At 42.4% G+C, this 14,878-nt stretch overlaps 1 long non-coding RNA gene across 1 annotated transcript; it reads right to left on the reverse strand.

Annotated features, from left to right (window-relative positions):
- Positions 1–1,234: 1,234 nt before the first annotated feature.
- LOC110505928 lies at positions 1,235–8,606 on the reverse strand. Its single transcript, XR_005039584.1, has 5 exons — positions 8,592–8,606; positions 7,235–7,445; positions 6,987–7,102; positions 4,981–5,098; positions 1,235–2,832 (listed from the first exon to the last, which is right to left on the reverse strand). It is a non-coding gene; the product is annotated as an uncharacterized LOC110505928 (long non-coding RNA).
- Positions 8,607–14,878: the final 6,272 nt, after the last annotated feature.

Here is a 14,878-nt window from a genome sequence, read left to right on the forward strand (position 1 = left end):
GAGAGGGGTGGGCAGAGAGAGGGGTGGGCAGAGAGAGGGGTGGGCAGAGAGAGGGGTGGGCAGAGAGAGGGGTGGGCAGAGAGAGGGGTGGGCAGAGAGAGGGGTGGGCAGAGAGAGAGATGGACAGAGAGAGGGGTGGACAGAGAGAGGGGTGGACAGAGAGAGGGGGTGGACATAGAGAGGGGTGGACAGAGAGAGGGGGTGGACATAGAGAGAGATGGACAGGGAGAGGGGTGGACAGAGAGAGGGGTGGACAGAGAGAGGGGTGGACAGAGAGAGAGATGGACAGAGAGAGATGGACAGAGAGAGAGATGGACAGAGAGAGGGGGTGGACAGAGAGAGGGGGTGGACATAGAGAGGGGGTGGACATAGAGAGGGGGTGGACATAGAGAGGGGTGGACATAGAGAGGGGTGGACATAGAGAGAGAGATGGACAGAGAGAGGGGTGGGCAGAGAGAGGGGTGGGCAGAGAGAGGGGTGGGTAGAGAGAGGGGTGGGCAGAGAGAGGGGTGGGCAGAGAGAGGGGTGGGCAGAGAAAGAGATGGACAGAGAGAGAGATGGACAGAGAGAGAGATGGACAGAGAGAGAGATGGACAGAGAGAGAGAGATGGACAGAGAGAGGGGGTGGACATAGAGAGAGATGCACATAGAGAGAGATGGACAGGGAGAGGGGGTGGACAGAGAGAGGGGTGGACAGAGAGAGGGGTGGACAGAGAGAGAGATGGACAGAGAGAGAGATGGACAGAGAGAGAGATGGACAGAGAGGGGTGGACAGAGAGGGGGTGGACAGAGAGAGGGGTGGACAGAGAGAGAGATGGACAGAGAGAGAGGTGGACAGCGAGAGGGGTGGACAGAGAGAGATGGACAGAGAGAGAGATGGACAGAGAGAGGGGGTGGACATAGAGAGGGGGTGGACATAGAGAGGGGGTGGACATAGAGAGGGGGTGGACATAGAGAGAGAGATGGACAGAGAGAGGGGTGGGCAGAGAGAGGGGTGGGCAGAGAGAGGGGTGGGCAGAGAGAGGGGTGGGCAGAGAGGGGTGGACAGAGAGAGAGATGGACAGAGAGAGAGATGGACAGAGAGAGAGATGGACAGAGAGAGAGATGGACAGAGAGAGAGATGGACAGAGAGGGAGATGGACAGAGAGAGAGATGGGTACAGAGAGGGAGATGGGTACAGAGAGGGAGATGGGTACAGAGAGGGAGATGGGTACAGAGAGGGAGATGGGTACAGAGAGGGAGATGGGTACAGAGAGGGAGATGGGTACAGAGAGGGAGATGGGTACAGAGAGGGAGATGGACAGAGAGGGATGGACGGAGGGAAAGAAAGAAAATATACATTTCTATATTTCCACCATTGAGACAGTGTGCACTATTAGTATTCATACAGACAGTGTACACTATTAGTATCCATACAGACAGTGTACACTATTAGTATTCATACAGACAGTGTACACTATTAGTATTCATACAGACAGTGTACACTATTAGTATCCATACAGACAGTGTACACTATTAGTATCCATTAAGACAGTGTACACTAGTAGTATTCATACAGACAGTGTACACAAGTAGTACCCATACAGACAGTGTACACTAGTAGTATCCATACAGACAGTGTACACTAGTAGTATCCATACAGACAGTGTACACTAGTAGTATTCATACAGACAGTGTACACAAGTAGTACCCATACAGACAGTGGACACTATTAGTACCCATTCAGACAGTGTACACTATTAGTACCCATACAGACAGTGTACACAAGTAGTACCCATTCAGATAGTGTACACTATTAGTATCCATACAGACAGTGGACACTATTAGTACCCATACAGACAGTGTACACAAGTAGTATCCATACAGACAGTGTACACAAGTAGTATCCATACAGACAGTGTACACTAGTAGTATCCATACAGACAGTGTACACTAGTAGTATCCATACAGACAGTGGACACTATTAGTATCCATACAGACAGTGTACACTAGTAGTATCCATACAGACAGTGGACACTAGTAGTATTCATACAGACAGTGTACACTAGTAGTATCCATACAGACAGTGTACACTAGTAGTATTCATACAGACAGTGGACACTATTAGTACCCATACAGACAGTGTACACAAGTAGTACCCATACAGACAGTGGACACTATTAGTATCCATACAGACAGTGTACACTATTAGTATCCATACAGACAGTGTACACTATTAGTATCCATACAGACAGTGTACACTAGCAGTCATCTGGATTAGTGACACAATTGTAACATCTGTTGACCCATTTATTGTTTTCCTTGAATCTGTCACAACGATATAAAGGGAGGAAACTTTCTATTCTCTGGAAGGAGGCAACCACCCACTCCCTATCAGGGTTGGTCACTCCTGGATGGTTCCTTGAACGGTCCCAAACCGAGGAGAAGACAAAGGCCTTCCGGTTGTTGTCAAAGACTTGAAAGACGTTCATGAATTGGAGAATATTGTATCGTCCTTTAGGGTTGTTGCATTTCTCCAGGCAGGGAGAGTAGGTGGAGAAGAAGACGATGCATTGACCAGCATTACTACCAGCATTGTTTATCAGAGTCTGCATTGGGCTGAAGTTGTTATTATCACCACTCAAGAGACGGTACTCAGCATGGTCTATGTAAAGAGATGTTTTAAGAGGTGTGGCTGCGATGAGCCGGTTTCCTGTGTAGACCTTGTTATCATTAAGTGTGTTCTGGACAACCTGAGGTTGCACGCCTACATCAAAGATTGCTCCATTTTGGGAACACTGCTGTTGGGTGAGTAAGACAGCCATGGCATACTGGCGTTTCTCCAGGCCGAACCTGAACAACAACAGGAGACAGAAGAGACAGAACACAGAGGATCAGACACATTATAAACAGACAGGAGACAGAACACAGAGGATCAGAAACATTATAAACAGACAGGAGACAGAACACAGAGGGTCATAAAACAGACAGGAGACAGAAGAGACAGAACACAGAGGATCAGAAACATTATAAACAGACAGGAGACAGAACACAGAGGGTCATAAAACAGACAGGAGACAGAAGAGACAGAACACAGAGGATCAGAAACATTATAAACAGACAGGAGACAGAACACAGAGGGTCATAAAACAGACAGGAGACAGAAGAGACAGAACACAGAGGATCAAACACATTATAAACAGACAGGAGACAGAACACAGAGGATCAGAAACATTATAAACAGACAGGAGACAGAACACAGAGGATCAGAAACATTATAAACAGACAGGAGACAGAACACAGAGGATCAGAAACATTATAAACAGACAGGAGACAGAGGAGACAGAACACAGGATCAGAAACATAAACAGACAGGAGACAGAACACAGAGGATCATTAAACAGACAGGAGACAGAAGAGACAGAACACAGGATCAGAAACATTATAAACAGACAGGAGACAGAAGAGACAGAACACAGAGGATCAGACACATTATAAACAGACAGGAGACACAACACAGGATCAGAAACATTATAAACAGACAGGAGACAGAACAGAGGATCAGACACATTATAAACAGACAGGAGACAGAACACAGAGGGTCATAAAACAGACAGGAGACAGAAGAGACAGATCACAGAGGATCAGACACATTATAAACAGACAGGAGACAGAAGAGACAGAACACAGAGGATCAGAAACATTATAAACAGACAGGAGACAGAACACAGAGGATCAGAAACATTATAAACAGACAGGAGACAGAAGAGACAGAACACAGAGGATCAGAAACATTATAAACAGACAGGAGACAGAACACAGAGGGTCATAAAACAGACAGGAGACAGAAGAGACAGAACACAGGATCAGAAACATTATAAACAGACAGGAGACAGAACACAGGATCAGAAACATTATAAACAGACAGGAGACAGAACACAGAGGATCATTAAACAGACAGGAGACAGAAGAGACAGAACACAGAGGATCAGAAACATTATAAACAGACAGGAGACAGAACACAGAGGATCAGACACATTATAAACAGACAGGAGAAAGAACACAGAGGATCAGAAACATTATAAACAGACAGGAGACAGAACAGAGGATCAGACACATTATAAACAGACAGGAGACAGAACACAGAGGGTCATAAAACAGACAGGAGACAGAACACAGAGGATCAAACACATTATAAACAGACAGGAGACAGAACACAGAGGGTCATAAAACAGACAGGAGACAGAAGAGACAGAACACAGAGGATCAGAAACATTATAAACAGACAGGAGACAGAACACAGAGGGTCATAAAACAGACAGGAGACAGAAGAGACAGAACACAGAGGATCAAACACATTATAAACAGACAGGAGACAGAACACAGAGGATCAGAAACATTATAAACAGACAGGAGACAGAACACAGAGGATCAGAAACATTATAAACAGACAGGAGACAGAACACAGGATCAGAAACATTATAAATAGACAGGAGACAGAAGAGACAGAACACAGAGGATCAGAAACATTACAAACAAATTACAAAGAAATTACAACACTTTTTGTACATAGTTCCCATATTTTATGGGACCAAAATTATTGGGGCAAATTCACTTATGTGTATTAAAGTAGTCAAACATATTCTTCTTCTTGCTTGTGACTTTACAAATGTGTTGGAGGCATTTCCTGTTTGTTTTGGTTGTTTCAGATTGTTTTTTGCCCAATAGAAATTATGGTAAACAATGTATTGTGTCATTTTGAGTAACTTTTATTGTAAATAAGAACAGAATATGTCTCTAAACACTTCTACATCCATGTGGATGCTACGATGATTATGGATAAACCTGGATGAATCGTGAATAATGATGAGTGGGAAAGTTACCTATCATTATTCATACATGTGTCCCCAAAAAATGGAAATCTTTCAAATAATGCCTAATAATTCTGTCTAACAGACATTTAGGAATATTTACATTATGAATGAACAGAGAAACACCCACCTTCTCATCTTTTGTACCACATTAGCCAAGACCTCTTGATCGATAGCATCCACCTTGCCTCCAGGCCAGAGAGACAGCAGAAAGAGAAGGACAATTCCCCTCATAGCTACACACACAGCTGAAACACACAGGAACACACTGTATAAACACACACACATCTGAAACACACAGGAACACACTGTATAAACACACACACATCTGAAACACACAGGAACACACTATATACACACACAGCTGAAACACACAGGAACACACTGTATATACACACACAGCTGAAACACACAGGAACACACTATATATACACACAGCTGAAACACACAGGAACACACTATATATACACACACAGCTGAAACACACAGGAACACACTATATATACACACACAGCTGAAACACACAGGAACACACTATATACACACAGCTGAAACACACAGGAACACACTATATATACACACAGCTGAAACACACAGGAACACACTATATATACACACACAGCTGAAACACACAGGAACACACTGTATATACACACACAGCTGAAACCCACAGGAACACACTATATACACACACAGCTGAAACACACAGGAACACACTATATATACACACACAGCTGAAACACACAGGAACACACTATATATACACACACAGCTGAAACACACAGGAACACACTATATATACACACACAGCTGAAACACACAGGAACACACTATATATACACACAGCTGAAACACACAGGAACACACTATATACACACAGCTGAAACCCACAGGAACACACTATATACACACACAGCTGAAACCCACAGGAACACACTATATATACACACACAGCTGAAACCCACAGGAACACACTATATATACACACACAGCTGAAACACACAGGAACACACTGTATATACACACACAGCTGAAACACACAGGAACACACTGTATATACACACACAGCTGAAACACACAGGAACACACTGTATATACACACACAGCTGAAACACACAGGAACACACTGTATATACACACACAGCTGAAACACACAGGAACACACTGTATATACACACACAGCTGAAACACACAGGAACACACTGTATATACACACACAGCTGAAACACACAGGAACACACTGTATATACACACACAGCTGAAACACACAGGAACACACTGTATATACACACACAGCTGAAACACACAGGAACACACTATATACACACAGCTGAAACACACAGGAACACACTGTATATACACACACAGCTGAAACCCACAGGAACACACTATATATACACACACAGCTGAAACATACAGGAACACACTATATATACACACACAGCTGAAACCCACAGGAACACACTATATATACACACACAGCTGAAACATACAGGAACACACTGTACATTCACCGACAATACAAAACATTATGAACACCTACTCCTTCCATCACACAGACTGACCAGGTGAATCCAGGTGACAGCTATGATCCCTTAATTGTTGTCACCTGTTAAATCCACTTCAATCAGTGTAGATGAAGGGGAGGATACAGGTTAAGGAAGGTGTTTAAACCTTTAGACAATTGACACATGGATTGTGTGTGTGAGCCATTCAGATGAAGTGCCTTTAAATGGGGTAATAGTTGCCAGGTACACTAGTGTGTGAGTGTGTCAAGAACTGCAACGCTCCTGGGGTTTTCACGCTCAACAGTTTCCTGTGTGTATCAAGAATGGTTCACCACCCAAAGGACATTCAGCCAACTTGACACAACTGTGGGAGTCAACATGGACCAGCATCCCTGTGGAATGCTTTTGACACCTTGTAGAGTCCATGACCTGATGAATTGATGCTGTTCTGTGAGAGACGTGGGTGTAACTCTGTATTAAGGTATTCTTAATGTTTTGTAAACTCAGTGTTTACTTATTCTGTTCAAGGAGCTCATTGAGGGTTACAAAGGTCCTATTTATATAAAACCAACCATGTTGATAAGCAGTAAAGATAACATTAGATATAAGTCAAGTAGAATACACTTACAGAGATTGTGGATGGCTGGTTATTGTCCTGTAGATTGTAGATGGCTGACTGATGTCCTCTAGATTGTAGATGGCTGACTGATGTCCTCTAGATTGTAGATGGCTGACTGATGTCCTCTATCCAAGACAAAACAGATGAAGGTTAACTGAAGTTATGGAAAACAAACTTAGACATGTTGTTTATTAAAAACAGCAGAAACACAGTTGTCACATTTAGTTCAGAGAGAAGGTACTAATTCACCCATGTACCTGTTGAAGGGTTGTTGCTGTGTCCATGTGAGCAGCGCTTTATAGTGGTTTTTATGTGTTAATATTTATCCAGAGAAGGTAGGGCAGAGGGAGGGGCAGAGGCTGCTGACCTCATTACCATATTTATCCAGGGAGGGCAGAGGGAGAGACAGGTGATGCAATAGCCTTACTGGAAATAAACAGGTATTATTGATCCTGGTTCGATTCCAAGCTGTAAATCAAATCAAATCAAATGTTACTTTTCACATACACATGGTTAGCAGATGTTAATGCGAGTGTAGCGAAATGCTTGTGCTTCTAGTTCCGACAATGCAGTAATAACCAACAAGTAATCTAGCTAAAAATTCCAAAACTACTACCTTATAGACACAAGTGTAAGGGGATAAATAATATGTACATAAAGATATATGAATGAGTGATGGTACAGAGCAGCATAGGCAAGATACAGTAGATGGTATTGAGTACAGTATATACATATGAGATGAGTATGTAAACAAAGTGGCACAGTTAAAGTGGCTAGTGATACATGTATTACATAAAGATACAGTAGATGGTATTTAGTACAGTATATACATATGAGATGAGTATGTAAACAAAGTGGCATAGTTAAAGTGGCTAGTGATACATGTATTACATAAAGATACAGTAGATGATATCGAGTACAGTATATACATATGAGATGAGTATGTAAACAAAGTGGCACAGTTAAAGTGGCTAGTGATACATGTATTACATAAAGATACAGTCGATGATATAGAGTACAGTATATACATATGAGATGAGTATGTAAACAAAGTGGCATAGTTAAAGTGGCTAGTGATACATGTATTACATAAAGATACAGTAGATGATATCGAGTACAGTATATACATATGAGATGAGTATGTAAACAAAGTGGCACAGTTAAAGTGGCTAGTGATACATGTATTACATAAAGATACAGTCGATGATATAGAGTACAGTATATACATATGAGATGAGTATGTAAACAAAGTGGCATAGTTAAAGTGGCTAGTGATACATGTATTACATAAAGATACAGTAGATGATATCGAGTACAGTATATACATATGAGATGAGTATGTAAACAAAGTGGCACAGTTAAAGTGGCTAGTGATACATGTATTACATAAGGATACAGTCGATGATATAGAGTACAGTATATACATATGAGATGAGTATGTAAACAAAGTGGCATAGTTAAAGTGGCTAGTGATACATGTATTACATAAAGATACAGTAGATGATATCGAGTACAGTATATACATATGAGATGAGTATGTAAACAAAGTGACATAGTTTAAAGTGGCTAGTGATACGTGTATTACATAAAGAGCATTCTCTCAAACAGCTTCACCTGGAATGCTTTTCCAACAGCCTTGAAGGAGGTGCAGTTAACTCTAATGAACTTATCGTCTGCAGCAGAGGTAACTCTGGGTGTCTCGCCCTGATCTGTTTCACCTGTCCTTGTGATTGTCTCCACACACTCCAGGTGTCGCTTATTTTCCCCAGTGTATTTATCCCTGTGTTTCCTGTCTCTCTGTACCAGTGTATTTATCCCTGTGTTTCCTGTCTCTCTGTACCAGTGTATTTATCCCTGTGTTTCCTGTCTCTCTGTACCAGTGTATTTATCCCTGTGTTTCCTGTCTCTCTGTACCAGTGTATTTATCCCTGTGTTTCCTGTCTCTCTGTGTCTTGTATGTTTCCAAGTCAAATAGTGATTTTTCACATTCTCCTGCTGTTTGCATTCTCCCTTTCTAGTCCTCACAGATTGACCCTTGCCTGTTTCTGGACTTTGTATCCGCCTGCCTGACCATTCTGCCTGCCTTGACCATGAGCCTGTCTGCCACTCTGTACCTCCTGGACTCTGATCTGTTTGTTTTGTTTTGTAACTTTTTTGCCCGTTCACAAACATTCTCTTTACCTACCCCTTTGGATTATTAATAAACATTGTAAGACTTCAACTATCTGCCTCCTGTGTCTGCATCTGGGTCTCGCCTTGTGGCTTGGTACTGGGTCTTCCTTTCCTGGGGCGGTCCTCATGAGAGTCAGTTTCATCATAGTACTTTTTGCGACTGCACTTTGAAAGTTCTTGACATTTTCTATTTTGACTGACCTTCAAATCTTAAAGTAATGATGGATGACTCTCGTTTCTCTTTGCCTATTTGAGCTGTTCTTGCCATAATATGGACTTTTACCAAATAGGGCTTCTGTCTTCTGTATACCACCACTACCTTGTTACAACACAACTGATGGGCTCAAACGCATTAAGAAGGAAAGAAATTAGACATTAACTTTTAACATTGCACACCTGTTAATTGTATTCCAGGTGACTACTTCATGAAGCTGGTTGAGAGAATGCCAAGTGTGTGCAAAGCTGTCATCAAGGCAAAAGGTGGCTACTTTGAAGAAACTCAAATATAAAACATATTTTGATTTGTTTCACACTTTTTTGTTTACTACATGATTCCATGTGTGTTATCTCATAGTTTTGATGTCTTCACTATTATTCTACAATGTAGAAAATGGTTTAAAAAAAATTAAGAAAACCCCTGTAACGAGTAGGTGTGTCCAAACCTTTGACTGGTGCTGTATTTTATCTGATAATCGCTGGAGACAAATGTGAAACTAGAAACGTCTGCGGATGCTGTCCAAACCGCCAGGCAGTTAACAAAACTCTTCTGCGGTAGGATACACTTGTGCTTGATCGCCCAAAGGAGGCTATCGAGGAGGGGAGGGCCGTCTTCTTTTTGCCTACTAACGAATTGACAACCACAGACTTTTTCCCAAATGAGAAAATGTCTAGTCTCTGGTTTGAGTTGACAGACTGTGGGTATGGTCTTGAACTCTCAGTACAAATGTATTTGCAATGGTGAAAAGTGATTATATTAGTTTTGGAACCAGGCTGCCTCCCAGGCGTGTAAAGTTATTTTTGGACTTTACAATATATTTCTGTTTTCATTTAAAGGTGCAAAATGTAGAAATTGGTCCACTATTTTCTGGTAACTGAAATTATAATAGTGTAACGAATGTCGTCGGAAGAAGGAGAAAAGGACCAAGGTGCAGCGTGGTAGAAGGAGAAGGAGAAGGAGAAGGTGAGGACCAAGGTGCAGCGTGGTAGAAGGAGAAGGAGAAGGAGAAGATGAGGACCAAGGTGCAGCGTGGTAGAAGGAGAAGGAGGTGAGGACCAAGGTGCAGCGTGGTAGAAGGAGAAGGAGAAGGTGAGGACCAAGGTGCAGCGTGGTAGAAGGAGAAGGAGAAGGAGAAGATGAGGACCAAGGTGCAGCGTGGTAGAAGGAGAAGGAGGTGAGGACCAAGGTGCAGCGTGGTAGAAGGAGAAGGAGAAGGTGAGGACCAAGGTGCAGCGTGGTAAGTATTAATTATATGTTTAATAAATACAAACACTTGAACAAAAAACAACAAACGAACAGTTCTGCAAGGTGCAAATACACTAAAACAGAAAACAGCTACCCACAAAACCCATGTGGGCAAGAGCTACCTAAGTATGGTTCTCAATCAGAGACAACGACGGACAGCTGTCCCTGATTGAGAACCATACCTGGCCAAAAACATAGAAAAAGTAACATAGAATGCCCACCCTAGTCACACCCTGGCCTAACCAAAATAAAGAATAAAAAGCCTCTCTATGGCCAGGGCGTGACAAATAGTTTGACTAATTTCAGTTTAAGTGACAAAACAAGCAGTCATAGTGTAGAGAATCATTGTGCCATGTAAACCACTGTGTATTATATGTTCCAGAACCAACAATATTGTATTTTCTACTGTTTGAAGCTCACATAGAACAAATCTACCACATCTTAGACTAGTTTTCAATGAGAATGACAGATCTATAACGCACATTCTATGTGAATTTGGTTGGTAGCCCAAAAAGTTACATATTAATTAAAGCTTTAAAAAAACAATTATGTTTACAATTATTTTAGAATCAAATGCGATGCAATAGCAGAAGCATAGACGGAGAGTTAGGCAGAAGTTACCTGAGGGACGTCCACTGATAAGGACTGTTTTGCGAGCAAAGACTAGAATATGTTCCATGATTCATACAAAGTCACTGTGGAATAAACCATCTCAGTCACCGGCTTCATCAATAAATGCATAGATGACGTCATCTCCACAGTGACCGTACGTACATATCCCAACCAGAAGCCATGGATTACAGGCAACATTCGCACAGAGCTAAAGGTTCGAGCTGCCGCATTCTAGGAGCGGGACACTAATCTGGACGCTCTAAGAAATCCTGCTATGCCCTCAGACTAACCATCAAACAGGCAAAGTGTCAATACAGGACTAAGATTGAATTCTACGATGCTCGTCGTATGTGTCAGGGCTTGCAAACTATTACGGAATACAAAGGGAAACCCAGCCGCGAGCTGCCCAGTGACGCGAGCCTACCAGATTAGCTAAATGCCTATTATGCTCACTTTGAGAGCACCAGCTGTTCCGGACGACTGTGTGATCACGCTCTCAGTAGCCAATGTGAGCAAGACCTTTAAACAGGTCAACATTCACAAGGCCGCTGTGCCTGATGGATTACCAGGGTGTGTACTCAGAGCATGGGCAGACCAACTGGCAAGTGTCTTCACTGACATTTTCAACCTCTCCCTGACCGAGTCTGTAATACCTACATGTTTCAAGCAGACCACCATAGTCCCTGTGCCCAAGAATGCAAGGGTGACCTGTCTAAATGACTACCGCCCCATAGCACTCACGTCAGTAGCCATGAAGTGCTTTGAAAGTCTGGTTATGGCTCACATCAACACCATCATCCCGGAAACCCTAGACCCATTCCAATTCACATACAACAGACCACAGATCACGCAATCCCACTCGCACTCCACACTGCCCATTCCCACCGGGACAAAAGGAACACCTACAGTGCCTTCGGAAGGTATTCAGACCCCTTGACTTTTTCCCACATTTTGTTAGGTTAAAGCCTTATTCTAAAATGTATTAAGTACAAAAAAATCGGCAGCAATCTACACACGATACCCCAGAATGACAAAGCGAAAAAAGGTTATTAGAAACGTTTGCAAATGTATTAAAAATAAAAAAAAACAGAAATACCTAACGTAAGTATTCAGACCCTTTGCTATGAGACTCAAAATTGAGCTCAGGTGCATCTCATCCTTGATGTTTCTACAACTTGATTGGAGTCCACCTGTGTTAATTCAATTGATTGCACATGATTTGGAAAGGCACACACCTGTCTATATAAGGTCCAACAGTTGACAGTGCATGTCAGAGGAAAAACCAAGCTATGGGGTGGAAGGAATTGTCCGTAGAGCTCCAAGACAGGATTGTGTCGAGTACCAAAACATTTCTGCAGCATTGAAGGTCCCCAAGACCTCCATCATTCTTAAATGGAAGAAGTTTGGAACCACCAAGACTCTTGCTAGAGCTGGCAGCCCGGCCAAACTGAGCAATCGGGGGAGAAGGGCATTGGTCAGGGAGGTGAACAAGAAACCAATGGTCACTCTGACAGAGCTCTAGAGTTCCTCTGTGGAGATGAGAGAACCTTCCAGGATAACCATCTCTGCAGCACTCCACCAATCAGGACTTTATAGTAGAGTGGCCAGACGGAAGCCACTCCTTAGTAAAAGGCACATGACAGCCTGCTTGGAGTTTGCCAAAAGGTCTGATGAAACCAAGATTGAAATCTTTGGCCATTTTTTTTTTTTTTTTTTTTTATTATTTCACCTTTATTTAACCAGGTAGGCTAGTTGAGAACAAGTTCTCATTTGCAACTGCGACCTGGCCAAGATAAGGCATAGCAGTGTGAACAGACAACACAGAGTTACACATGGAGTAAACAATTAACAAGTCAATAACACAGTAGAAAAAAAGGGGAGTCTATATATACATTGTGTGCAAAAGGCATGAGGTAGGCAAATAATTACAATTATGCAGATTAACACTGGAGTGATAAATGATCAGATGGTTATGTACAGGTAGAGATATTGGTGTGCAAAAGAGCAGAAAAATAAAAATAAATAAATAAAAACAGTATGGGGATGAGGTAGGTGAAAATGGGTGGGCTATTTACCAATAGACTATGTACAGCTGCAGCGATCGGTTAGCTGCTCAGATAGCAGATGTTTGAAGTTGGTGAGGGAGATAAAAGTCTCCAACTTCAGCGATTTTTGCAATTCGTTCCAGTCACAGGCAGCAGAGAACTGGAACGAAAGGCGGCCAAATGAGGTGTTGGCTTTAGGGATGATCAGTGAGATATACCTGCTGGAGCGCGTGCTACGGATGGGTGTTGCCATCGTAACCAGTGAACTGAGATAAGGCGGAGCTTTACCTAGCATGGACTTGTAGATGACCTGGAGCCAGTGGGTCTGGCGACGAATATGTAGCGAGGGCCAGCCGACTAGAGCATACAAGTCGCAGTGGTGGGTGGTATAAGGTGCTTTAGTGACAAAACGGATGGCACTGTGATAAACTGCATCCAGTTTGCTGAGTAGAGTGTTGGAAGCAATTTTGTAGATGACGTCGCCGAAGTCGAGGATCGGTAGGATAGTCAGTTTTACTAGGGTAAGTTTGGCGGCGTGAGTGAAGGAGGCTTTGTTGCGGAATAGAAAATGCCAAGCGTCACTACGGTGAAGCATGGTGGTGGCAGCACCATGCAGTGGGGATGTTTTTCAGTGGCAGGGACTGGGAGACTAGTCAGGATAGAGGGAAAGATTAATGGAGCCAAGTACAGAGAGAAGAAGGGAGAAAGTACCCAAATACAGGTGTGCCAAGCTTGTAGCTTCATACCCAACAAGACTCGAGGCTGTAATCGCTGCCAAATGTGCTTCAACAAAGTACTGAGTAAACGGTCTGAGTCCTTTGTAAATGTGATATTTGAGTTATTTTTTACAAATAAATGAGCAAAAAGTTGTTTATTGTTTACTCCATGTGTAACTCTGTGTTGTTGTCTGTTCACACTGCTATGCTTTATCTTGGCCAGGTCGCAGTTGTAAATGAGAACTTACCTGTTTAAATAAAGGTGAAATATAAAAAAAAATGGACTAGTCTCTCAAAGTTGAGAGACTAGTTCATGATGACAGATAGTCATTTAGTTCAGTTATCTTTGTTTTTTGGGTTACATGAACAATAGTGGACATCTTGAAGCATGTGGGGACAGCAGAATGGGATTGGGAGAGATTGAATATGTCCGTAAACTCCAGCATATACTAGGCGGTTTCAGAGAAATGCCCCAAAAAATGTCATAGACTACTGTCACCCAAGTCATAGACTGTCCTCTCTGCTACCGCACGGCAATGGGTACCGGAGCACCAAGTCTAGGTCCAAGAGGCTTCTTAACAGCTTTTAACCTCAAGCCAAAATACGACTGACCATCCAATCAAATGGCCACCGGACCATTCCATTGTTTTTACACTGCTACAACTCACTGTTTATTATCTATGTATAGTCACTTTATCCCTACCTACATGTACAATTTACCTCGACTAACCTGTACCCCCACACATTGACTCGGTACCGGTACCTCCATGTATATAGCCTCGTTATTGTTACGTAATTTTATTGTGTTACTTTTCATTAAATTTTTTACTTTAGTTTATTTAGTAAATATTTTCTTAACTCTATTTATTGAACTGCATTGTTGGTTAAGGGCTT

This window comes from Oncorhynchus mykiss, chromosome 25 (assembly GCF_013265735.2).
Source record: "Oncorhynchus mykiss isolate Arlee chromosome 25, USDA_OmykA_1.1, whole genome shotgun sequence".
Lineage (NCBI taxonomy): Eukaryota > Metazoa > Chordata > Actinopteri > Salmoniformes > Salmonidae > Oncorhynchus > Oncorhynchus mykiss.